Source organism: Triticum aestivum, chromosome 5B (assembly GCF_018294505.1).
Source record: "Triticum aestivum cultivar Chinese Spring chromosome 5B, IWGSC CS RefSeq v2.1, whole genome shotgun sequence".
NCBI classification, from domain to species: Eukaryota; Viridiplantae; Streptophyta; class Magnoliopsida; order Poales; family Poaceae; genus Triticum; species Triticum aestivum.
In genome coordinates, this window is record NC_057807.1 from 675,996,830 (window position 1) to 676,021,521 (window position 24,692).

Here is a 24,692-nt window from a genome sequence, read left to right on the forward strand (position 1 = left end):
GAACTGGTCAAGCGTCCTGACCCTCGCAAGCATAACATTATTGGCACAAAATGGATATATCGAAACAAGCAAGATGAGCATGGTCAAGTCGTCAGAAACGAAGCACGTCTTCTGGCTCAAGGATACACTCAAGTTGAAGGAATTGACTTTGATGAAACATTTGCTCCTGTGGCTAGGCTTGAAGCTATTCGCATACTGCTAGCCTATGCTAATCAACACAACATCTTACTATATCAAATGGATGTGAAGAGTGCATTCCTCAACGGCAAGATTGAAGAAGTGTACGTTGCTCAACCACCCGGCTTTGAAGATCCAAAACATCCTGATATGGTGTACAAGCTAAACAAAACACTATATGGCCTCAAACAAGCTCCTCGCGCTTTGTATGATACGATCAAAGACTTCTTGAAGAGCAAAGGCTTCAAACCCGGATCCCTCGATCCCACACTCTTCACGAAGACATATGATGGTAAACTATTTGTGTGCCAAATATATGTGGATGACATTATCTTTGGCTGCACCAACCAGAAGTATAGTGATGAGTTTGGATACATGATGCAAGAGCAATATCAGATGTCCATGATGGGTGAGCTGAAGTTCTTCCTTGGTCTTCAAATTCGTCAGCAAAGGAATGGCATCTTCATATCTCAAGAAAAATATCTCAAAGACTGTCTGAAGAAGTTTGGAATGCAAGATTGCAAAGGTTACACGACGCCAATGCCAGCCAAACACCATCTAGGTCCCGACGACAATGGTAAAGAGTTCGATCAAAAGGTATACCGCTCCATGATTGGTTCTTTACTTTACCTATGTGCATCTAGGCCAGATATTATGCTTAATGTTTGCATGTGTGCTCGATTCCAAGCGGCACCAAAGGAATCACATCACTTAGCTGTGAAGCGAATTCTTCGATATTTGGCTTACACCCCAACATTTGGATTATGGTATCCAAAGGGCTCAAAATTTGATCTGGTTGGATTCTCGGATGCTGATTATGCTGGTGACAAGGTGGATCGCAAGTCTACATCAGGCACATGTCACTTTCTGGGACGATCACTTGTCTGTTGGTCTTCAAAGAAGCAAAACTGTGTATCATTCTCAACTGTTGAATGTGAATACATTGCTGCTGGATCTTGCTGTGCTCAGCTTCTGTGGATGAAGCAAACTCTCAAGGACTATGGCGTCAATCTGAAACAAGTACCACTCTTCCGCGACAATGAAAGTGCCATCAAGATTGCCAACAATCTAGTCCAGCTCTCGAAGACAAAGCACATTGAAATTCGTCATCACTTTCTCAGAGATCATGTCATGAAGAAAGATATTGACATCATTCATGTCAACACTGAAGAGCAACTGGCAGATATCTTCACAAAGCCCTTGGATGAGAAAAGGTTTTGCAAGTTACGGTGTGAGCTAAATATCTTGGAATCATCAAATGTCATGTGATCAGGCACACATCCTAACACTTATGCATGTTGATGACTTAGATGTGCAACACACGAAGTAAAGTATATCTTCAATCAATGAAGACTTACATTCTGAGTGTGAATACATTAACGTGGAATTTGACTTCGGAGCGCCATGATAATTGTGCGCCGTGTCTGGGTCTAATACTTCCTATACGGTGGGTAACGCCACCACCAAATTTCTTGATTTGAAGTGTTTCTCTCATGGCATTATTTTTGCAATGTCTTCGCATTTGGTTTGTCTTCACATTTCAACTTATCTTCATGATTTACTTCAGTATATGTTGATTTGATTGCTTTCTGATATATATATATATATATATATATATATATAGTGTTCTGTCCTCTACAGCATTCACTTATAGCTATGTCTTCATTGTTAAATCTTTTGAACTAAGTGAATGTGATCGGACCCTAATCTCTCTATGCTTTCAATCTCAAACTCTATCTGTCCAAATCATATGCATTCTATTGAAACTGTCGAATGTCTTCTCCGTGTCCTTGTCAGTAGAAGACACAGAGACAAACATTAAGTCTATTCTTAAATGATTCATTCTTATTGATTGAAATCCAGAGAAGCTGGAACAACCATCCGACAAACCTGGCGGGCGTGGGAACGCGGGACAACTCTGAGTATGTTGCATGCTTGCCACGTGCCCCTCAGATGTGAACCGCCAGGGGCACCTACGTAATTGCACTGTGCCTAGACAATGTTAGATCTATTCTGTCTGCATCTCATACTGCCTAGTATATTCACTTAAGCTTCATATCTAGTTAGATTCCTCACTTGTACTTATTCACGGATTCGTACAAATCTGGAACCAACTCTCAACATATAAGTGAATGTCTTCGCAACATGAGGTCAATGTCTTCAAACTGATTTATCTTCAAAATCTTCTGAGAATGCATATGACCTCTTCCCCTTCCCTCGCATCTCTAATGCTGTCACAGGTACATGTCCGTGGGAGAATCCCTTGGTTCTCAAAGTCTGCATTCGTTTGCAGAATTCTTACAGCAACACATTAACTCTCCCGAAGCCATTTCATGTTTGTCTAGCAAGCGTAAACCTTTGAAGCCTTTGAACGTATTGAAGCCATTCAGTTTGAAGTTCATGGCTGCAGAAAAATCAGTAAGCAAGGGTGGCAGATAGCGTCGAGGGGGAACATCAAAAGATTTGCCTGATGACCTCGCAGAACTTTACAAGACAGAACCTGAAGAGGATTATAATCAGCGCAAGACACGAATCCAATGGATTCGACGATATTGGGCTGAACAATGGTTCAAATACAAGTTCGTGACCTAGGAATATGCTGAGAAGAATGCTATCAAAAGTCCTTGGGGTGATATTCTCTATCGAGGCCTTCCACCCAAGAACAGAGCTGAAGCTATTGCACAAGGTTTCTATCCTTGTATGGTCCGTGGACCTCAACCTGAAAATGCCAATCCATCATCATTGGTCTAGTGTCGTGACGATAATCTCTTCAAGCGCAACTTTCAGCATGCAAAGGCATCGGCCAAGGAAAACAAGAAGTCATTGGATTAGACTTCAACCCTGGTCCCTCTGCACCCTGCGCTGACGGCTCACGTGATGCAGAACCCAATGTCATCGGCCCCTTTTCAAACCTTGATGGCCTCATCACTTACATCTTGGTCCAAGGTGCCTAAGTAGATCATTCTGATAATGATGCAGACACTGATGAAGCCCCAGCTCCTCCTCCAAAGCCGCAAAAGCTAAAGAAGACTAAGGCTTCACAATCAGCTGCACCTCCAAAAGCTTCACGTGCGAAGCCACTGGCCACTGCACCTCCTGAAGACAGTGTGCAGTCTGAAGATCTGTCACGCATCTTCAAGAAGACGGAGAAGAAAAAGAAGATCATCAAGAATACTGATCTGACATTGACTCCTGCTGCCATTCTGCGTGAAGAGCACATTGATCTGTCCAGCGATGACGATCTTGCAGATGATGCTCTTGAGCAACTGATCAAGAGCAAGGAAGAAGCAGAGATCTTCAACAATTTGCCTCTCTTTGATGTGGCAATCATCCATAACTTCATTGATGAGTGGTTTGACACCCCAAATCTCATCTTTGATGATCTGCAACTTCCCATTGGCCTCAGCGTCTCCTTCAATGGCGCCATTGCTTCTGAGCTAGCTGTAGCTCAGTGCATCGTTGAACTGAAGCACAAGATCGACTATGAAAAAGCTCAGTTCAAGAAGCATGTGGCCAAGCTCAGCGTGCAAGATGTCAAAAACTTCAAGATCATGCTGCACGAGCTCAAAGAAGCCTTTCATAAGAAGCACGAAGAAGCTCAAGGCTCTCGTGAGCGCATGAAGAATCTGGCTGACAAGTGTGTGCTAGCCTACAATGAGGCTGAGAAGCGCAAGGCTCTTGGTCGTCCTGGCATTGACCCCAGAATGGTTGCAAAGAAGAAGAAGCTATCAACTGTCCAATCTGCACCTTCAAGGCAGGATGAACCTCGTATAGTCTTCCCAAGCAGCATGACTGGCTCGAAGCCAAAGGTCATGTCAACCGCTTCAGAACTGAAGAAGACGAGGGCTGCCGAGGCTGATGCCAGAAAGAGGAAAAACACAGAAGCCTCTGATGTTGCTCCCTCCAAGAAGAAGCGCAAAACCAAGAAGAATCGGGCTGCTCCCACAGAGCCCTTAGTTGTTGAACCTATCTCAATGGTTCACCTTGCATCTGAACACCAAGAACAATGGATGATTGTTCATGAGCCTGCTTCCATAGAGGCTTATGAAGCTGAAGACATTCCAGTAGTTGATCCCATCGCTGCTGAAGACATTGGTCACCATGACAATATTGAAGATGATGAAGTTCTTCCTCAGATCGAACACAACATGGTATCATCGCCTGTTCTCATGAACATCAAACTCATCAGCATTGGTCGTCCTTTGACGACAATTGCTCAGGATGCATTATGGGCTGATCACCCACAACAACAAGACTCCCCAAGTACTCCCCAACAACAACAAGTCACACCACCTGTGCAAGAAGAAGAGGATGAGGCCCAGCCAACTCCATCTCCAAAGGCATCGCCTGTATTACAAAGGCTTCACAAAGGACCAAGGCCTCAAGTCCCTCTTCCGAGCGTTCCAGAAGGAGAAGTGCACCACCAATCTGTTGCACGTCAAGTGTTTCCAGAAGCCACTCTGACTGTGAATGTCTCCGTGTCTGAAGCCAAAGCTGCTGAAGACAATCCGGCTGCATCAGCCGATGACGAACATGATCAAGAACGTGTCCCTACTCCCCCCATCACTGAAGAAGCTATTCCTGAAGTAAACGTGCCTGTGCCAGACCCTCCAGCTCCACAAGTGGAGGTTGAAAATCTTGAGGCTGCCACCACCAACACACATGAAGCCCATGACGTAGTCATGGCTAAAGCAAGTGTGGAGCCTGCACCAACCAATACGCCAGAAGCCAATGCTGCAACTGCTCCTGAAGCTTCTGTTGTGCAGCCTGAACCTTCTGTTGTTGCCACTGCTCCTGTTCTGCCACCAATACCCCATACAATTGAGCAAACATACAATCATGGCCAGCTAATCACTGTCAGATGGCCCGTTCCGGTCCCTCCACCTAATGTCTCTGGTCCTCAGTTTGATTATCATATTGAGCATAGGCCTTAGATCTAGAAACCAAGCCAAGACTACCAAGGTTCCTAGGTACTGCCACCTCTATAGGGTCCTTCAATGCAAATGGCTTCAAAAGCCACAACACCTTCTTTGACAGCGCAAAGAACCCCTACTCAAAGCCAAGAATATCATCTGATCGTTTCTGGAGCCATCAGCAGAGAAGCTATTACTCCTGCGTTCTATATGATCAAGGGCGCATTTACCCTCATATGCGCCTTGACACTGAAGCCATTACTGGACTGCCATGCTTAGAAGAAGCACTTGACTTCTTTCGTGATGTAGGTCTGCTCAACTTTGTGACAGACAAAGAACAGTGGAATGAGGAACTTTTACTTCAATTCTATGCTACCCTCCACATTCGCGGCTACAACAGGGATACAAAGACATGGGTTCTCGAGTGGATGACTGGAAATGTTCATCATGAAGCCAAAACTCTTGATATCATTGAGCTTACAGGCTTATCCACTCTCGGAGAGCTGTACGAACCAGATTGTCAACTCCACCGCAATGCACTTGAGAGCATCTTCCATAAGCCAGAACCCAACATGAGCCAGATGTTGAGCATGATGAAGCCTTTGCCACGTGACACTGAATACCCAAAAGAGTTCTTTGTTGATGACCTTGAGTATCTGCCTCGCACAATATATCACATCATCAGGCCGACTCTATGGCCTATCAAAGGGCATTCATCAGCTGCAAAACTTGAAGGAGCCATGAAGACATTGGTCTTTTACATCCTCAATGGCATCAGCTTCAATGCACAAGAATTCTTCCTCCGGCAACTGGCTGCGTCTGGATCTGATCTTTTTGGCCTGAAATTCTATGCTCCATGGGTCATGCGCCTCATCAAGCTACACTATGCTATCAACTATCAGCCCTCTGCTCGCAATCATCTGATCTTTCTACCAGAGGATGATATGTCAGTTGAAGCCATATACCCTGAGCCTGCCAAGAAGCCTCTTTGTCTTCAAAATGCTGAACACCAAAGCTTCACTCACCCATGGAAGGAGTCCAAGCAGTAACTCATGTCTATCCAATTGCTGGGAACACTTGTCTGCCTCATCGTGCACCAACTGAAGCTACTGAGAGCACAGTTGCCCAAAGGCCTAAGAAGCGCTCTCGCATCCTAAATGACCGAGAACTTCTTGTGGCACTGCATTAGAAACAAGACAAGCATCACCTTTGGCTCAAGCGACAGATGCAAAGCCTCTTGGTGGACGTCACTCGCATTTGAAATCATGCCACCAAGAATGCTTTTGTCACTCACAAGACCTGTCGGTGATCATGGAAGAGTTTGATGCTGCTCAGTGCTGAAGCAGATCTTCAAGATGATGGCTTCACTGAAAGATTCAAGTTTGACTCCACTCCTCTACGGAATGTTGTCCTACATCGAACTCCATCCCTTGAAGACTCTGACTATTCTTCCTCCGCGGTCACTGTGAATGCCAAAGTGATCGATGATGAAGATGATGCTACTTCACCGCCCCCTACTTCTGCACGCATCGACACTGCACCAAGTTCGTCTGCGCCGCCAAACAACAACGACAACCCTGCTGCTTCACCTACTCCTCACGAGGACGAGTAGATGCTCTATGTCTTTAAACCTTTTTGGTCATTACTGACAAAAGGGGGAGAAGCATATGAGTTTGATAGTCTTCAAGCGGGTTCATATGGGCGGCTGCTTTATATTTTGCCTAGTGATTACAACTCTTGCTTTTGATACATTTCATTCTTTGAGTTGTAACACTTAAAATTGATGGTCGTCTGCTACTTATTTGCTTTTCCATGTGCAATGATAACTTCCGCACTTAGATCATTCTGCAGACATCCATTTTTCATTATGCATGTCACTTTCTTAGTTATATCATTTCATGCATGATGAATTATCTTCATAAGTTAAAGAGGATCTCCACAGGTACAACCTGCCATGTGCATTGGCATTCCAAAAGCAAATTACTTAGATGCACATCTTCAGGGGGAGCCTTTGCCACTTATGAAGACAATACCCTATCCTTTACAATTTCACATACTTTATCCCCGTTGAAAACTTCAACCAGTTTTTCATCAATCACCAAAAATGGGGAGATTGTAAGTGCATCTAGTGCCACCCCTAGTTGGTTTTGGAGTATTGACGACAAAGTTGCTTGAGGGACTAATGCGTTTGTGAGAATTGCAGGATAACACAGGTAGTGTCCCTCATTGATTCGGTTTACCTACCGGAGATGACCCCTAAAAATGTATGAAGACATTGACGACAATGGTGGTATGTGAAAATATTCATATCGAAGACTATGACACGAGAAGACATTGAGTGAAGACTATGAAGCGTGAAGACTGTGTTGTTTCGTTGTTTCCTTTTCTTCCTTGTTGAGTCATAGGAACCACCGTACTATTAAGTGGGGTCCAAGTGAACAAAGTCAGAATGACTGAAGTGATGCTCAACCCAAATCCTATATCTTCGAGCAAAGACAATGAGAGCAAATCTTATCCAGAGCTGGATGAGTCAGCTTTGCTTGTAGCCCAAGTAAAGTTGCCGTGTGTGTTTTAAATCTGACCGTTGGAACACGTGTCAGTTCCTTAGTGACCTAGGGTCATTTCGGAATATCAGGTCGGGTTGCCTTGTGGCTATAAATAGCCCACCCCCTACACCATAAATTGGTGGCAGCTCAGAGTTAGTTTACGGCTTTTGTCGTTTGAGAGCAACCCACCTCGAAGCCTTTGAGAGAGAGAAATCCTTGCAAGGACAAAGCCCAAACACCCAGAGCCAAAGAGTGTTAGGCATCACTGAAGTCTTTCTGTCTGAGTGACCTGGAGACTTATTACACTTGAGGACTGTGTATCCTCCAGCCAGTTAGGCGTCGCGTTCTGAGCATCCAAGAGTCATTGTGGATTGCCGGTGAACGAAGTCTGTGAAGGTTCGGAAGTCTACCTTGAAGACTTACCAGAGTGATTGGGCGAGGACTGTGTGTCCTTAGCTCAAGGGGAATAAGGTGAAGACGCGGTCTTCTGAGTTGAATCTCAGCCTCCCTAACCAGACGTACAGTTGTCACAGCAACTGGAACTGGTCCAACAAATCATGTGTCTTCAACAAGTGACTGGTTCTATCCACTCCCTCCCTTACATTGAGTTTGCCTTCGTGAAGTCATTGCCTATTTGTCATACCTGTTTGACTTCATTGCTTGACTACTATTGTTGGTTGGCTTCATACTATCTCCCATCCTGATCCTTACTACCAAGCTGCTATTAGTCTTTGTACTTTCACATTATTGCATACATGACTATGGTTTGATTGTCGTAGTCTATCTTCTGTTGCATATCAATTAGGTCATTTCTATTGTTTGTCTTCGAAACTTCCACGTTTTGAAGACTTTGATAAAAATCGTCTATTCACCCCCCTCTAGTCGATAACTAGCACTTTCATGATATAACAAGATGGTATCTCGCTAGCCCTTTCTGAGACCGCAAAACATAAATGCAGAGCACCCTAAAGATGAAGGACTGACTAAACATTGTAATTCATGGTAAAAGAGATCCAGTCAAGTCATACCCAATATAAACTAACAATAATGCATGCAAATTACAGTGTGCTCTCCAGCGGGTGCTTTTTAATAAGAGGGTGATGACTCAACATAAAATTAATTAGATAGGCCCTTCACAGAGGGAAGCAGGGATTTGTAGAGGTGCCAGAGCTCGATTTTAAAATAGAGACGAATAACATTTTGAGCGGTATACTTTCACTATCAACGCAACAACTATGAGATCTCGATATCTTCCATGCTACATACATTATAGGCAGTTCCCAAACATAATGGTAAAGTTTATGCTCCCCCAGCACCAACAAACATCAATCCATGGCTTGCTTAAAACAACGAGTGCCTCCAACTAACAGCAATCTTGGGGGAGTTTTGTTTAATTATTTTGATTTGCTTTGATCTTTTTGATCATGGGACTAGGCATCCCGGTTACCAGCCATTTTCTCGTGAATGAGGAGCGGAGTCCACTCCTCTTGAGAATAACCCACCTAGAATGGAAGATACAGACAACCCTAGTTGGAACATGAGCTGCTCGAGCATACAAAATAGAATTTCATTTGAAGGTTTGGAGTTTGGCACATACAAATTTACTTGGAACGGCAGGTAGATACCGCATATAGGAAGGTATGGTGGACTCATATGGAATAACTTTGGGGTTTAAGGAATTTGGATGCACAAGCAGTATTCCTGCTTAGTACAGGTGAAGGCTAGCAAAAGACTGGGAAGCGACCAACTGAGAGAGCGGCAACAGTCATGAACATGCATTAGAATTAATTTACACCAGGTGCAAGCATGAGTAGGATATAACCCACCATGAACATAAATATCATGAAGGCTATGTTGATTTTTGTTTCAACTACATGCATGAACATGTGCCAAGTCGAGTCACTCAATTCATTTAAAGGAGGATACCACCCTATCATACCATATCACAACCATTTTAATAGCATGTTGGCACGCAAGGTAAACCATTATAACTCATAGCTAATTAAGCATGGCATAAGCAACCATAATCTCTAATTGTCATTGCAAACATGTTTATTCATAATAGACTGAATCAGGAATGATGAACTCATCATATTTACAAAAACAAGAGAGGTCGAGTTCATACCAGCTTTTCTCATCTCAATTAGTCCATCATATATCGTCATCACTGCCTTTCACTTGCACGACCGAACAATATGTATAATAATAAGAGTGTACGTGCATTGGACTAAGCTGGAATCTGCAAGCATTCAATTCAGGGGAGAAGACAAGATAATATGGGCTCTTGGTTAAATCAACAATCATGCATATGAGAGCCACTAAGCATTTTCATTATGGTCTTCTTCTCTCGACCCCCAAAGGAAAGGAAAGAAATAAAACTATTTACACGGGAAAACTCCCAACAAGCAAAAAAAGAACGAGAACTCTTTTTTGGGGTTTCTTTTAAATTATTACTACCAGCATGGAAAATAAACTAACTAATTGTTTTTAGTTTTCTTAAGGTTTATCAAACACACAAGAGGAAAACTAGAAAAAGAAATTAAACTAGCATGGGTAGTACAATGAAAGAGTATGAGCACCAACAACTAGAATAGTAGTGTGTGAACATGAATGAAAAGTCGGTGGGAAATACGTACTCCCCCAAGCTTAGGCTTTTGGCCTAAGTTGGTCTAATGCCAAGGATAACGGCTACTCTCCCCGGTGTACTGAGGAGTGTCATCAGGATACCACTGGCTAGCGATCTCCTCCGGATCCCACTGATAAGATGATGGACGATAAGGGTCCAGTGGAGGTTCCGGCTCAGGCTCTGGAGCTGATGTCTGGCCTTGATGCGCGTACACATCCTTCGGCATGACAAGATAATGGCCTACAGTTAAATCAAACAAAGATGGCGCAGGCAGGGTAATAATCTCATTGTGTTTCTTATTAAATGTCAGGTTATACACGAGCATCTTAGAATTGTTGTAAACAATAAACTCATGCGCTACCATGCTCTTGTAATCTAAAAAGGTAAGAGGCAGCAGTGTTTCCTCTTTCTCATCATGCCTAATAGGTATCTCAAAATGTTTAGCAAGACGTGCAGCATAGATACCTCCAAAGATGGGGCCCTTTGTACGGTTTAAACTTAACCGTTTAGCAATAATGGCACCCATACTAAAAGTGTTATCACCAAATAAGGCATGGAGCAGAATAATAATATCAGGAACACTTAAGTTTCCACTATTTCCACGACCAATTAAGCATCGACTAGCAAATATGGCAAAGTAGCGTAAAACAGGAAAATGTATGCTAGTGATCCTTGCATCAGAACCCTTCCTCGGTTCCCCTATGGTAATAGTATCAATAACACCATCCACATCTTTATGATGTGGTTCATCTAGGCTGCCCTCAAAGGGTATTCTACAAACCGCGTAAAACTTATGTAATGACATTTCCTTAGCCTCATCATATAAATGAAAAGATACAGAAGGAGGTGATTTCTTAGGATAATAGTAAAAGTTTTGCACAAAAGTATTGGTAAGTAAGAGATACTGTTCGATCTGGTCATGGAGGAAGTCCGTGAGGCCCGCATTTTCAAGCAAAGAATAAAAGTCTTCATAAATCTCGGCTGCTCTCAAGAAATTATCACAAGGCCATTCACACGGCCGTATTTCCGCTACGCGAGGAAGATTATACTTAAACTTTTATTTTTTCCTTAACTTGTTTATCCTTGGAGCTTTGGCTAGAGGAGCCCCTCAAGAACAACCTCTTCATCCTTTTCTGAAATTTTCTGAAATTTTTAGTAACTTCAAAATAAAAGTGAATAAAACTGAACAAGATTGATAGCAACAACTCCCACAAGTGCCTAGAGCCTATATCATGCATAGAATTACTTGGGACCTCATAAGTTTGACATGCAAGCTCAAGAACAGGGTCACCTATGTAGCAAAAATTTGCAATGAATAAAGCATTAGAACAAAAACTAATTGGACCAATGGAGGAGTCACATACCAAGGAACAATCTCCCAAAGCAGTTTTGTGAATGGAGCTTTGAGCAAGATGATCAAAAATCGCAGCAAAACAAGATAGAACTCGTGCTTGAGCTGGATGGGGATTTTTTAGGGATGAAGACAGAGTGTGTGGGTGTAGGAATAAGTGGAGGGGGTCCACCATGGGCCCACGAGACAGGGGTGCGCCCAGGGGGTGTGGGCGCTATCGGTGTCAAAACCGGCGGATCTCGGGTAGGGGGTCCCGAACTGTGCATCTAAGGCTAATGGTAACAGGAGGCTGGGGACACGATGTTTACCTAGGTTGAGGCCCTCTCGATGGAGGTAATACCCTACTTCCTGCTTGATTGATCTTGATGATATGAGTATTACAAGAGTTGATCTACCACGAGATCAGAGAGGCTAAACCCTAGAAGCTAGCCTATGGTATGATTGTTGTTGATAATGATCACGAGTCCTATGGACTAAACCCTCCGGTTTATATAGAGACCGGAGAGGGCTAGGGTTACACAGAGTCGGTTTACAGAGAAGGAGATCTACATCCGAATCGCCAAGCTTGCCTTCCACGCCAAGGAGAGTCCCATCCGGACACGGGACGAAGTATTTTGTCTTGTATCTTCATAGTCCAACAGTCCGGCCAAAGTATATAGTCTGGCTGTCTGGATACCCCCTTATCCAGGACTCCCTCAGTAGCCCCCGAACCAGGCTTCAATGACGATGAGTCCGGCGCAGATTGTCTTCGGCATTGCAAGGCGGGTTCTTCTCCAAATCTGGTGCACCTGTTGTAGTGAATAGTGTCCGGCCTCCCAGTAAGGTTGTACTCCTCGGCTTTTGTGCTTCAATAATGGCTACCTCCACGTGTCGATTGAAGATGAGGGGCCGGGGCGTTTTTGCGTTTGACACCCTAATCCCATAGGTGAGCCATCTATTTGAGGAGACAGGGATCTTCAGATCCAAATCACACCATCTTCCCCCAAGCAAGCGTTCTGCAAAGTGTGCCCAAAATAGGACATCCCATAATGACCGGTCGCCGCAGCCCCGCTCGCTGCTCCCCCAGCTCGAAGCCAGGGGATTGGGAAAAGTGTTCCATCTCTCACAGCCGCCTAATAGAGCTGCAGACCAAAGGGTTCCTTCCGCCCGCATACATGGTCCCCGTCCGATCCGGACTAGCCACCTATAATGGCGGGGAGCAGGCGGAGAGATTCCCTAACCCATCTCGGGGGGAGCGGGTATGCCTTGTCCCATATCTGCTAAGAGGCGTCGGGTTTCCAATCCACCCATTCCTCCGTGGGCTCCTGGAGTTCTACGGTCTCCAATTGCATAATCTTACCCCCGCCTCCATACTGCACATCGCGGGCTACGTCGCCCTCTACGAGCTATTCCTAGGCTGCGAAGCTCATTTTGAGCTATGGAAGAGGTTATTTTGCCTCTTCCCCTACAACCAGGAGGGGTCTATATATCAAGTGGGCGGAGCTGAAATATGGCGCATCGCCCAGACCGGATACCTGTCCGGTACTCCAAAGAAGGCGTCCGAAGACTGGCCCTTGGAGTGGTTTTATGTTGTTGATGTTCCCCTTCCGAACCCAGTCCGGACAGGCCTTCCTGAGTTCACCAATACTCCGCTGAAGAAGCGCCAAAGTTGGCGCCCTCGGAGCCCCCAGGAGGAAGAAAACAGGGAAGTCTTCTATCTGATGAGCCGGATACAAACCCTGACCAAATCAGGATTGACAATAATCGAAGTTATGTCAATATGCGTAATAAGGGGAATGCAGCCACTTCAATATAGGGGTAAACCCATGTGGCACTTCAATGGAGAAGACGATGCCTCCCGCTGTGGTCGCAAAGGTCCGGACTCCGCCACATCTTTGGCGAGGATACTGTCTGAATTGTACAAAGGAGAACAAGAGGAGTTCCTCCGCATCGAACTATGGGATGGATTTTCCATGTATAACCCCCGAAGCTAGGTAAGTTGTCATCTTTCACTCGACTCTATTCGTTCTCACCTTCTTTGTCACCATTATTTACCTTGCCGTTTCAAAACAGGAACTTAAGATGGCCGTGAAAGATTTCAATAGCCCCTCTCCGCAGCCAAAGGATCTCGGCCGGGGTCTCGACCCCGGACTTAAAGAGGATCCGAACATATCCGTGGAGTTCGTCGACGGGACCTTCTACCAGGCAAGCAGTGGCGGCTCTTTAGTGGCCATCACCGCGGATTATCCCCGACTGCTTCCCGTGTCGCATGTAAGTAATGTCGAGGTTCCAACCTTCCGGAAGAACTCCTTCGTTTTGCCGTACCTTAAGCTCACATGCCGTACTTTTATAGAAACGGCAGTCGGGACGTCGTGCGGAACCCGCGGGGGCCTCTCAGCAAGAAGCGCCTAGGCAAGGTAGGCTTAAATGGAATGCGGTTAGGAGTGATACACAGGCGCAGAGGTATTCATCAAACTTGCCCCATGGTTTATTTGGTCTTTTTGCCGAGGCGTGAAGGCTTTAATTACGTCCAGATAGGAAACGCTGGACTATATCCGGGGACCCTACCGGACATGCCTCCAGTAGCCAGATTCCTGGACAGGATTCATGGGCGGAGGCGGACATGGGGACAGTGCCAAACTGTTCTCCTGCGGAGGATACAGATATGCTTTCCGCCACAAATTCAGAAGTGGAGAATGCCATGAATCACCGACACCGACGGGTCGTACTCCGTGGTGGTATTTTTTCCGAAGAGGCGTTCAATGCCTTCAATTCTGGACACGCTTATATCCGCGCTGCTCAAGATGGACTTGCCAGAGCAACGGACCAATATGTGAAGGACATACGGGTAAGAGAATTTAATAAGTATGTATAGTAGTAGCCCCTGAGACTTGAAACTGTTGGCACAACTGATTTAAGGATCATTAAATGCGTAGGTTCTTGTAGAGAAGAATGCCCAGTTGTCTCAGGAGCTGGAGGAGTGTAAGGCCCAAATGAAGGCCAATGTAGCTGAACAAGAGGAGTCCAAGAAGGCTTCTTCTGGTAAGAATTTCCTTCTACCAGTTTGAATGTTTGACATGGTTTATAAATCTGATGAAAGATTTGGCAGACAATCCCGGAGGAAATCCGGAGACTGTGGGAAATAGTGAGCTACATCTGCGGAGTCAGCTGAAGGCGGGTGAACGCGTGCTGATGCAGTCTATTCAGGAGAAGAATAAGTTGCACGATGCGAATCTCCAACTGAGCATCGAATTGAAAGATGTTCGGGCTCAGCTTGCGGACTCCGTGAAGGAGAACCGGAGGCTTCGATGCGGCATTTATAGTAAGTGCTTTGAACGAACTGTGGTATAGTTCGGCGATGAGGCGTATTGACAGAGTTATGTCTGCAGGTATGTTAACGGGACGCCCTGAAGAGGAGATGCCTGGGTCTGCATGCGATATGCTGCAAGAGCTTTCACAACTGCACGAACAAGTTCGACAGGTGATGCAGGGCATTGCCCAGGCTTTGTGGCCGTCCGCTTCCCTGCCAGGAGGCATGAGCGAACTTGTAGAGATGCTCAAAGGAGCACGGCGGCGCTTCCGATTATGGAAGATATCAGCTTGCCGGCAAGGTGCGAGAGAAGCGTAGGCCATGGTGAAGACGCGATACGCCAAGGCTGACCCGAACCATATGGCTGAAGTCGGACCGACTGGGCCAGATGGACAAGAGATACCTATTAGTTTAGTATATGATCAAGTAGCATTAGCTGCAAAGTATTCCCAGCAGGATTGTAAGCTAGACATCCTGTTGGATGGTATAGAGGAAGAGTACAACCAGTCTATATGATTATGTAATTTGAATGGGCTCATATACTCCCTAGCCGGATTGAAAATCATTTGTCATGGCGGACCTTTTCGCTTCAGCCCCCGGATCCGACAGTCTGGGGTGTATCCGAATACTCGCACAATTATGAAAAACCGGGGCATGCATGGAAACCAGGCGTAGGGGTCATAAGTGCTTGAACAGACAAGTACCCAACTAGTTATGTTATATTACATGGATAGTAATAAACATCTTCCAGAGAGAATAGTTCCGTTAGGGGTTCCTTTCTTTGGGTACGCATGCATCGCTATGCATGTCCGAACTGCGAACAAAAGCACAGGAAACAAAACATCTGGGTATTTTCGTTGTTAGGAACGAGAACATCTTTTGTTCACCGACCGAATATTCCCTTAAGAACGCTAGCTTTCAGCTTCACCCAGTCTGAGGTACACATGCGGCTCAACCGGCAGTAACAATCGTAGAGGTGCTCCCCTTATGCCCTAGCCGAATTAATGGGAACGTAGGGCATAAATACAAGAGCCAGGCAACCCAGCATGGCCAAAACTAAAGTCATATCGATGCATATAATGGTGAAGAAAAGGAACATATGGAAAGAAAAATGCATATGTGGCTGGCAAGAAGCCATTAAAGTGGTTATATTTAGCTTCTGAACAGGAAGCCCCCAGGTATAGTGTGCACGCATAATGTGGCCGCAGTGCCTAGGGCATCCAGACAGTTATAAGGCTGTAAAAAAGGAAAAAAGGGGCGAGAAAGGAGGAAAAGGAACATAATCGAAGAGGCAGAGATGAGGAGACGAACACTGGGTTCGGCGCTAGGCATAGAATCTCCGGAGTCTGGTCGCGTTCCATGGGTTCGGCTCGAGTCTGTTATCAGAGGCGCTGCACAGACGGTACGCTCCTCCGGTGAGAACTTTATCAATGATGAAGGGACCCTACCACTTCGGTTTGAGCTTGTCCTTCTTCTTCTCAGGTAGGCGTAGAACGAGTTCGCCAATGTTATAAGTCTTGGCCCGTACTTCTCTGCTTTGATACCTTCGAGCCTGTTGCTGATAGAATGCGGAACGGGCTTTAGCGACATCACGCTCCTCCTCCAAAGCATCTAAGTTGTCCTGCCAGTCTAGCTTGGCTTCCTTCTCTTCATACATGCGCACGCGAGGTGAGTCATGAATTATATCGCAGGGCAGTACTGCTTCTGCGCCGTACACCATAAAAAATGGTTTGTATCCGGTGGTGTGATTCGGTGTGGTCCGCAGCCCCTAGAGTACGGAGTCGAGTTCCTCGACCCAATGCGTGTCTGATTCCTTCAAGGATCGCACTAGTCTTGGTTTGATGCCGCTCATAATAAGATCATTTGCACGTTCGACCTGATTGTTTGTTTGGGGGTGATAGACAGAGGTGTATTCGAGCTTAATGACCATTTTGCCACACCAGGCTTTCACCTCCTCGGCTGTAAAATTCGAGCCATTGTTAGTGATGATACTGTGGGGGACACCGTAACGGTGTACAACCTCCGAGATGAAGTCTATCACTGGTCCGGATTTGGCCGTTTTAACTGGTTTGGCTTCTATCCATTTGGTGAACTTGTCCACCATGACCAATAAGTATTTTTTCTTATGGCTTCCCCCTTTAAGGGGTCCCACCATATCTAGCCCCCAAACCGCAAAGGGCCAAGTTATGGGGATCGTTTGGAGAGCAGTAGGGGGCATATGACTCTGATAGGCAAATAGTTGACAACCAACGCAATGTTGGACGAGGTCTTGTGCGTCCGCCCGGGCTGTCGGCCAGTAGAATCCTGTCTGAAAGGCCTTGCTTACAAGAGCTCGGGCTGCTGCGTGGTGCCCGCCTAGTCCAGAATGGATTTCGGCTAAGAGCTGCCGACCTTCCTCTTCGGAGATGCATCGTTGGAGCACTCCGGTGGCGCTCTTCTTGTAGAGTTCTCCTTCATGGATTTTGTAGGCTTTAGAGCATCGCACGATACAGTGTGCCTCATTTTGGTCCTCGGGGAGCTCCTGCCTATTAAGGTAGGCCAAGAAGGGCTCGGTCCATGGGGCGATGACAACCATTATTTCGTGGGCCAAAGATGTTATTTCGGTGGCAGAGCCTCCGATTACGTCAGAAGGTTCAGAATCTGGGGTTGTGTTTGGAGCCGGACTAATGGTGCCGGACTCCCCTTCCCATGCCATGGACGGCTTGAACAACCTTTCTAAGAAGATATTAGGTGGGACGGGGTCGTGTTTAGCACCGATGCGGGCGAGGATATCGGCCGCTTAGTTATTTTCTCTGACCACATGGTGGAATTCGAGCCCCTCGAACCACGCTGATATTTTGAGGACAGCATTGCGATAGGCCGCCATTTTCGGATCCTTGGCATCAAAGTCTCCATTTACCTGAGATATTGCGAGGTTCGAGTCCCTGCGCACTTCGAGGCGTTGAATGCCCATGGAGACCGCCATTCGAAGACCATGCAATAGAGCCTCGTATTCGGCTGCATTTTTGGAGTCTGTGTATAATATTTGGAGGACGTACTGTACCGTATCTCTGGTGGGGGATGTCAGGACGACACCCGCTCCCAATCCGGCCAGCATTTTGGAGCCGTCGAAATGCATGATCCAATTTGAGTATGCACCGTACTCTTTAGGGAGTTCGGCTTCTGTCCATTCGGCGACGAAGTCAGCCAGTACTTGCAACTTAATGGCCCGCCGTGGTCTGTATGTTATGTCAAACGGAAGGAGCTCAATAGCCCATTTAGCAATTTGGCCTTTTGCATCGCGGTTATTTATTATGTCATTGAGTGGAACTTCGAAGGCCACCGTGATCGAACACTCTTGAAAGTAGTGTCGTAGTTTCCGGGATGCCATGAAGACCGCATACGCTATCTTCTGATAGTGCGGGTACCGAGATTTGCATGGAGTGAGGACAGTGGACACGTAATATATCGGCTTTTGGAGTGGGAACTTGTGTCCGTCTGCTTCTCGTTCGATGACGAGCACTGCACTCATGACTTGGTTTGTTACGGCTATGTATAATAGCATGGGTTCGCCAATGTTTGGCTCAGTCAGGACTGGATTAGTGGCCAAGAGTGCCTTTATTTCTTCCAGTCCGGCCATGGCCGCATCCGTCCACTCGAAGTGTTCGGTGCGTCATAGAAGGCGATACAGTGGTAGTGCCTTTTCTCCTAAGCGGGAGATAAAGCGGCTTAAGGCGGCCACACATCCAGTTAATTTCTGGATTTGTTTGAGGTCTGTTGGGATAGCCAACTGTGACAGAGCTCAGATTTTTGCCGGATTGGCTTCAATTCCTCTATTGGAAACGATGAAGCCGAGCAATTTTCTGGAGGGTACTCCGAAGACACACTACTCCGGGTTGAGCTTGATGTTGTATGTTCGGAGATTATTGAACGTAAGCCTCAAGTCATCTATTAAAGTTTCGACGTGTCTTGTTTTGATGCCCACGTCGTCTACGTAGGCCTCTACTGTCTTGCCGATTTGTTTTTCTAGGCATGTCTGAATCATGAGTTGATAGGTTGCGCTGGCGTTTTTGAGCCCGAAGGGCATGGTGTTGAAACAGAAGGGGCCGTACGGAGTGATGAAGGCTGTTGCAGCCTGGTCCGACAACGCTATCTTTATTTGATGGTATCCGGAGTATGCGTCGAGGAAACACAATGAGCCGTGTCCTGCGGTGGCATCGATTATCTGGTCAATGCGGGGGAGGGGGAAGGGATCCTTAGGGCAAGCTTTATTGAGGTCTTTGAAATTGACGCACAAGCGCCATGATTTGTCCTTTTTTGGTACCATTACCAAGTTTGCTAGCCAATCCAGATGGTTGATGTCTCTGATGAATCCGGCCTCAAGTAGCTTGGCTAGCTCTTCTCCCATGGCTTGCCGCATAGGCTCTGAGAATCGTCGAAGAGTCTGCTTGACTGGCTTGTATCCTTTCAGTATATTGAGGCCGTGTTCGGCCAGCCCGCGTGGGATGCCCGGCATGTCTGAAGGATGCCAGGAGAAAATGTCCCAATTTTCACGCAGGAAGTCTCGCAGTGCGGCGTCTATTGTGTGGTTTAGCTGTGTCCCTATGGAAGCTGTCTTCGAAGGGTCCGTTGGGTGGACCTGGAATTTGACTATCTCGTCTACTGGCTTGAAGGGGGTGGATTTAGGTCGCTTGTCGAGTATCATGTCGTCTCTGTCCACTGTTGCTCGCAGCGTTATCAGTTCTTTGGCCGCGAGGGCTTCTGATAATGCCTCCAGGGCAAGGGCGGCAGTTTTATTTTCGGCGCGGAGTGCGATGTCCGGATCACTAGCTAGAGTGATAATTCCGTTGGGCCCGGGCATTTTGAGCTTCATGTACCCGTAATGGGGTATAGCCTGAAAACTTGTGAATGTGTCCCACCCCAAGAGGGCGTGGTATCCGCTGCTGAACGGGGCTACTTGGAATGTAATTTCTTCAGACCTGTAATACTCCGGCGTGCCGAATACCACATCCAGTGTGATTTTCCCGTGCATTGTGCCTCTCGACTAGGGATGATTCCCCTGAAGGTCGTGCTGCTTTGTTCAATGCGGCTCTTGTCAATTTCCATCTTGATAAGGGTTTCCTCATAGATGAGGTTTAGTCCGCTTCCGCCGTCCATGAGCACTTTAGTAAGCCTGAAGCCATCCATGATTGGGCTAAGGACCAAAGCGGCTGGTGCTCGAACTATCCGGAATTGGGGTTCGTCACTGGCATTGTAGGTTATAGCCGTGTCGTTCCATGGGTTTATTGTTGCCATGTGGCAAACTTCTGCGAGGCTGCGCTGAGCTTGCTTTCGCCTATTATTTGAGGCAAAAGTCTCGAAGACTATAAATACCGTATTGTTGTCTTTGGCGGGATGTTTTATGAGGAGATCCTCACCGCTTTTTGCTACCTGGCGGAGTATCCAACATGCTCTAAGGCTATGCGTTGGCGTAGTATCCGGTGTGCTATGAATCTTGCACGACCCATTTAGCCATTCTTCCAATACGGCTCCGCGCCTTGTGGCGGGCTTTATGTTTTTGGTACTTGAATCGGGTGACTTATGAGAGTTTACCCTTTTAGTTTGGACAGGGGATTTGGCTAGAGCCGGACTGTCCCAGAAAGTTGTTTGGGTTTTCCAGGCGCTTTCCATTGCGCATTACTTTTGCACTATGGCCGCTAAGTTAGCGAAGTGTACTATGTCACTGCGACTTATAGCATTGAGAATCCCTTTGTCCATGCAATTTTTGCAAAAGAGGGAGATTGCGTCTACCTCGCGACAGTCCTTGACCCTGTTTATCACAAGGAGGAATATGGCCTAGTAGTGATGTACTATTTCTTGGGGATCTTGTCTGGTACGGGAAAGATTGGATAAATCTGGGTGGGTGGACGGAATTGAATCCGAATCCCGACCCGATCTGGGACCCAGGGGCAAAGAAGCTTCCGAGCTTAACGGCTCGGGTTCTGGGGCGTTGCCCGATTTCTTCGGCCCGCCCCCCGATCCTGAGTCCGGGACCAGGGTCATTCCTCCCGCGAGCAGGTGTCCGACTCGGAGAGCTCGGAAATCGGGACATAGTTCATCCTCAAAGTGGAGGGAGAATTAGGATGATGCTCTTCCACTACCGCTATCTCATGGGTGACCGGTGGAGAGTGAATCTCCCTTTGATCAGGTTTAAGCCTGATCCGGTCATAGTCCATAGCGACGCCCAGGGCGGCGATGCGATCCAAGAGCTCATTGAGGGAGAAAAGCTCCATTGGATCCATCTGTTCGGCAAATTCCGAATCAACATGGAGGCTATTTTTAATGACCTGAGAAGTCATTGTCGGCGCAACAGTCGATCGGGCGGTCATAACGAAGCCGCCCAACCCGAGAGTTTGGCCTAAAGCCAGGGCTCCCCCGGAGGTGATGCTGTCCTTGACAACGAGACAAGCCATCAAGCCTTATCGCGATGACACAGAGGAACTCTCAATCAAAGCACCAATGTCGGTGTCAAAATCGGCGGATCTCGGGTAGGGGGTCCCAAACTGTGCGTCTAAGGCTAATGGTAACAAGAGGCTGGGGACACGATGTTTACCCAGGTTTGGGCCCTCTCGATGGAGGTAATACCCTACTTCCTGCTTGATTGGTCTTGATGATATGAGTATTACAAGAGTTGATCTACCACGAGATCAGAGAGGCTAAACCCTAGAAGCTAGCCTATGGTATGATTGTTGTTGATAATGATCATGAGTCCTACGGACTAAACCCTTCGGTTTATATAGACACCGGAGAGGGCTAGGGTTACTTAGAGCCGGTTTACAGAGAAGGAGATCTACATCCGAATCGCCAAGCTTGCCTTCCACGCCAAGGAGAGTCCCATCCGGACACGGGACGAAGTCTTCTGTCTTGTATCTTCATAGTCCAACAGTCCGGCCAAAGTATACAGTCCGGCTGTCCAGATACCCCCTTATCCAGGACTCCCTCAGGCGCGCCCTCCACCCTCGTGGCCAGGTGCTTGCCCCCCTGTAGTGTTCTCAGTGCCTAAAATCTTCAAATATTCCATAAAAATCATACTAAATTTACAGGGCATTTGGAGCACTTTTATTTTTGGGATATTTTTTATTGCATGGATAATTCAGAAAACAGAAAGATAAAACTATTTTTGCTTTATTTATTCTAAATAACAGAAAGTAAAAAAGAGGATACAGAAGGTTGTGCCTTCTAGTTTCATCCATCTCATGATCATCAAAATGAATCCACTAACAAGGTTGATCAAGTCTTGTTAACAAACTCATTCTGAATAACACGGAACTGGAGAAATTTCGAATAACACTAAGTTACCTCAACAGGGATATGAACATTCCCAACAATAAGAATATCATACTTTTTCTTGAGAGTAGGAAGAGGAAATTCAAAACCTCCAATAATGATAGTTGGACTTTTTCCAATAGAATTGATGCTATGAACTTGAGGTTGTTTCCTTGGAAAGTGTACCGTATGCTCATTAGCATTAACATGAAAAGTGACATTGCCTTTGTTGCAATCAATAACAGCCCCTACAGTATTCAAAAAGGGTCTACCAAGGATAATCGACATACTATCGTCCTCGGGAATATCAAGAATAACAAAGTCCGTTAAGATAGTGACATTTGCAACCACAACAGGCACATCCTCACAAATACTGACAGGTATAGCAGATTTATTAGCCATTTGCAAAGATATTTCAGTAGGTGTCAACTTATTCAATTCAAGTCTACGATATAAAGAGAGAGGCATAACACTAACACCGGCTCCAAGATCACATAAAGCAGTTTTAACATAGTTACTTTTAATGGAGCATGGTATAGTTGGTACTCCTGGATCTCCAAGTTTCTTTGGTATTCCACCCTTAAAAGTATAATTAGCAAGCATGCTGGAAATTTTAGCTTCCGGTATCTTTATTTCATTTGTAATGATATCCTTCATATATTTAGCATAAGGATTTAATTTAAGCATATTAGTTAAGCGCATACATAAGAAGATAGGTCTAATCATTTTAGCAAAACGCTCAAAATCCTCATCATCCTTTGTCTTGGATGGTTTAGGTGGAAAGGGCATGGGTTTCTGAACCCATGGTTCTCTTTCTCTACCGTGCTTCCTAGCAACAAAATCACTTTTATCATAACATTGATTCTTTGATTGTGGGTTATCAAGATCAATAACAGGTTCAATCTCTACATCATTATTATTGCTAGGTTGAGCATCAACATGAACATCATTTTTAACATTATCAGTAGGTTCATGTTCATCACCTGATTGTGTTTCAGCATCGGAAATAGAAATATCATTGGGATTCTCAGGTGTGTCGTTCACTAGAAGCAAGCAAAGTCCTATCATTTTTATTTTTCTTCTTTTTAGAAGGACTAGGTGCATCTACATTATTTTTCCGAGAATCCTGCTCGATTCTCTTAGGGTGGCCTTCAGGATACAAAGGTTCCTGAGTCATTTTACCAGTTCTAGTAGCCACTCTAACAGCAAAATCATGTTTATTATTTAATTCATCGAGCAAATCATTTTGAGCTTTAAGTACTTGCTCAGCTTGAGTGGTAACCATAGAAGCATATTTGCTAATGAGTTTAAGTTCACCTTTATCTCTAGCCATATAATCACTGAAGTGTCCTATCTCGAAAGCATTATTCTTTAATTCCCTACCAATATAAGCATTAAAACTTTCTTGTCTAGCCATAAAGTCATCGAAAATTCATCTAAGCACTAGCTATGAAATTTAGTAGAAGGAATTTCAACCTTATCATATATATAGAGAGAGTTTACCTTTACTACCTGTGTCGGGTTATCAAGGCAATGTGTTTCTTCAACAGGCGGTATATTAAGACCATGTATTTCTTCAATAGGAGGTAAATTCTTAACATCTTCAGCTTTAATACCTTTTTCTTTTATTGATTTCTTTGCCTCTTGCATATCTTCAGGATTGAGAAATAGAACACCTCTCTTCTTCAGAGTAGGTTTAGGAATAGACTCAGGAGTTGGCTCAATTGGTTCAGGAATTGCCTCAGGAATTGTCTCAGGAAGAGTCCAATTATTTTCATTTGTCAACATATTATTCAATAACAATTCAGCTTGGTCAATAGTTCTTTCCCTGAAAACACAACCAGCACAACTATCCAAGTAGTCCTTGGAAGCATCGGTTAGTCCATTATAAAAGATATCAAGTATTTCATTTTTCTTAAGAGGGTGATCAGGAAAAGCATTAAGTAATCGGAGAAGCCTCCCCCAAGCTTGTGGGAGATTCTCTTCTTTGATTTGCACAAAATTATATATTTCCCGCAAGGCAGCTTGTTTCTTATGGGCAGGGAAATATTTAGCAGAGAAGTAATAAATCATATCCTGGGGACTACGCACACATCCAGGATCAAGAGAATTAAACCAAGTTTTAGCATCACCCTTTAATGAGAACGGAAATATCTTAAGGATATAATAATAGCGAGACTTCTCATCATTAGTAAACAGGGTGGCTATATCATTCAACTTGGTAAGATGTTACACAACAGTTTCAGATTCATTGCCATAAAAAGGATCAGATTCAACTAAAGTAATTATCTCAGGATCAACCGAGAATTCATAATCCTTATCAGTAACATAGATAGGTGAAATAGCAAAAGCAGGGTCAGGTTTCATTCTAGCATTAAGGGATTGCTGCTTCCATTTGGCTAATAACTTCTTAAGATCATATCTATCATTGCAAGCAAAAATAGCTCTAGCAGCTTCTTCATCCATAACATAACCCTCAGGAACAACAGGCAATTCATAATTAGGG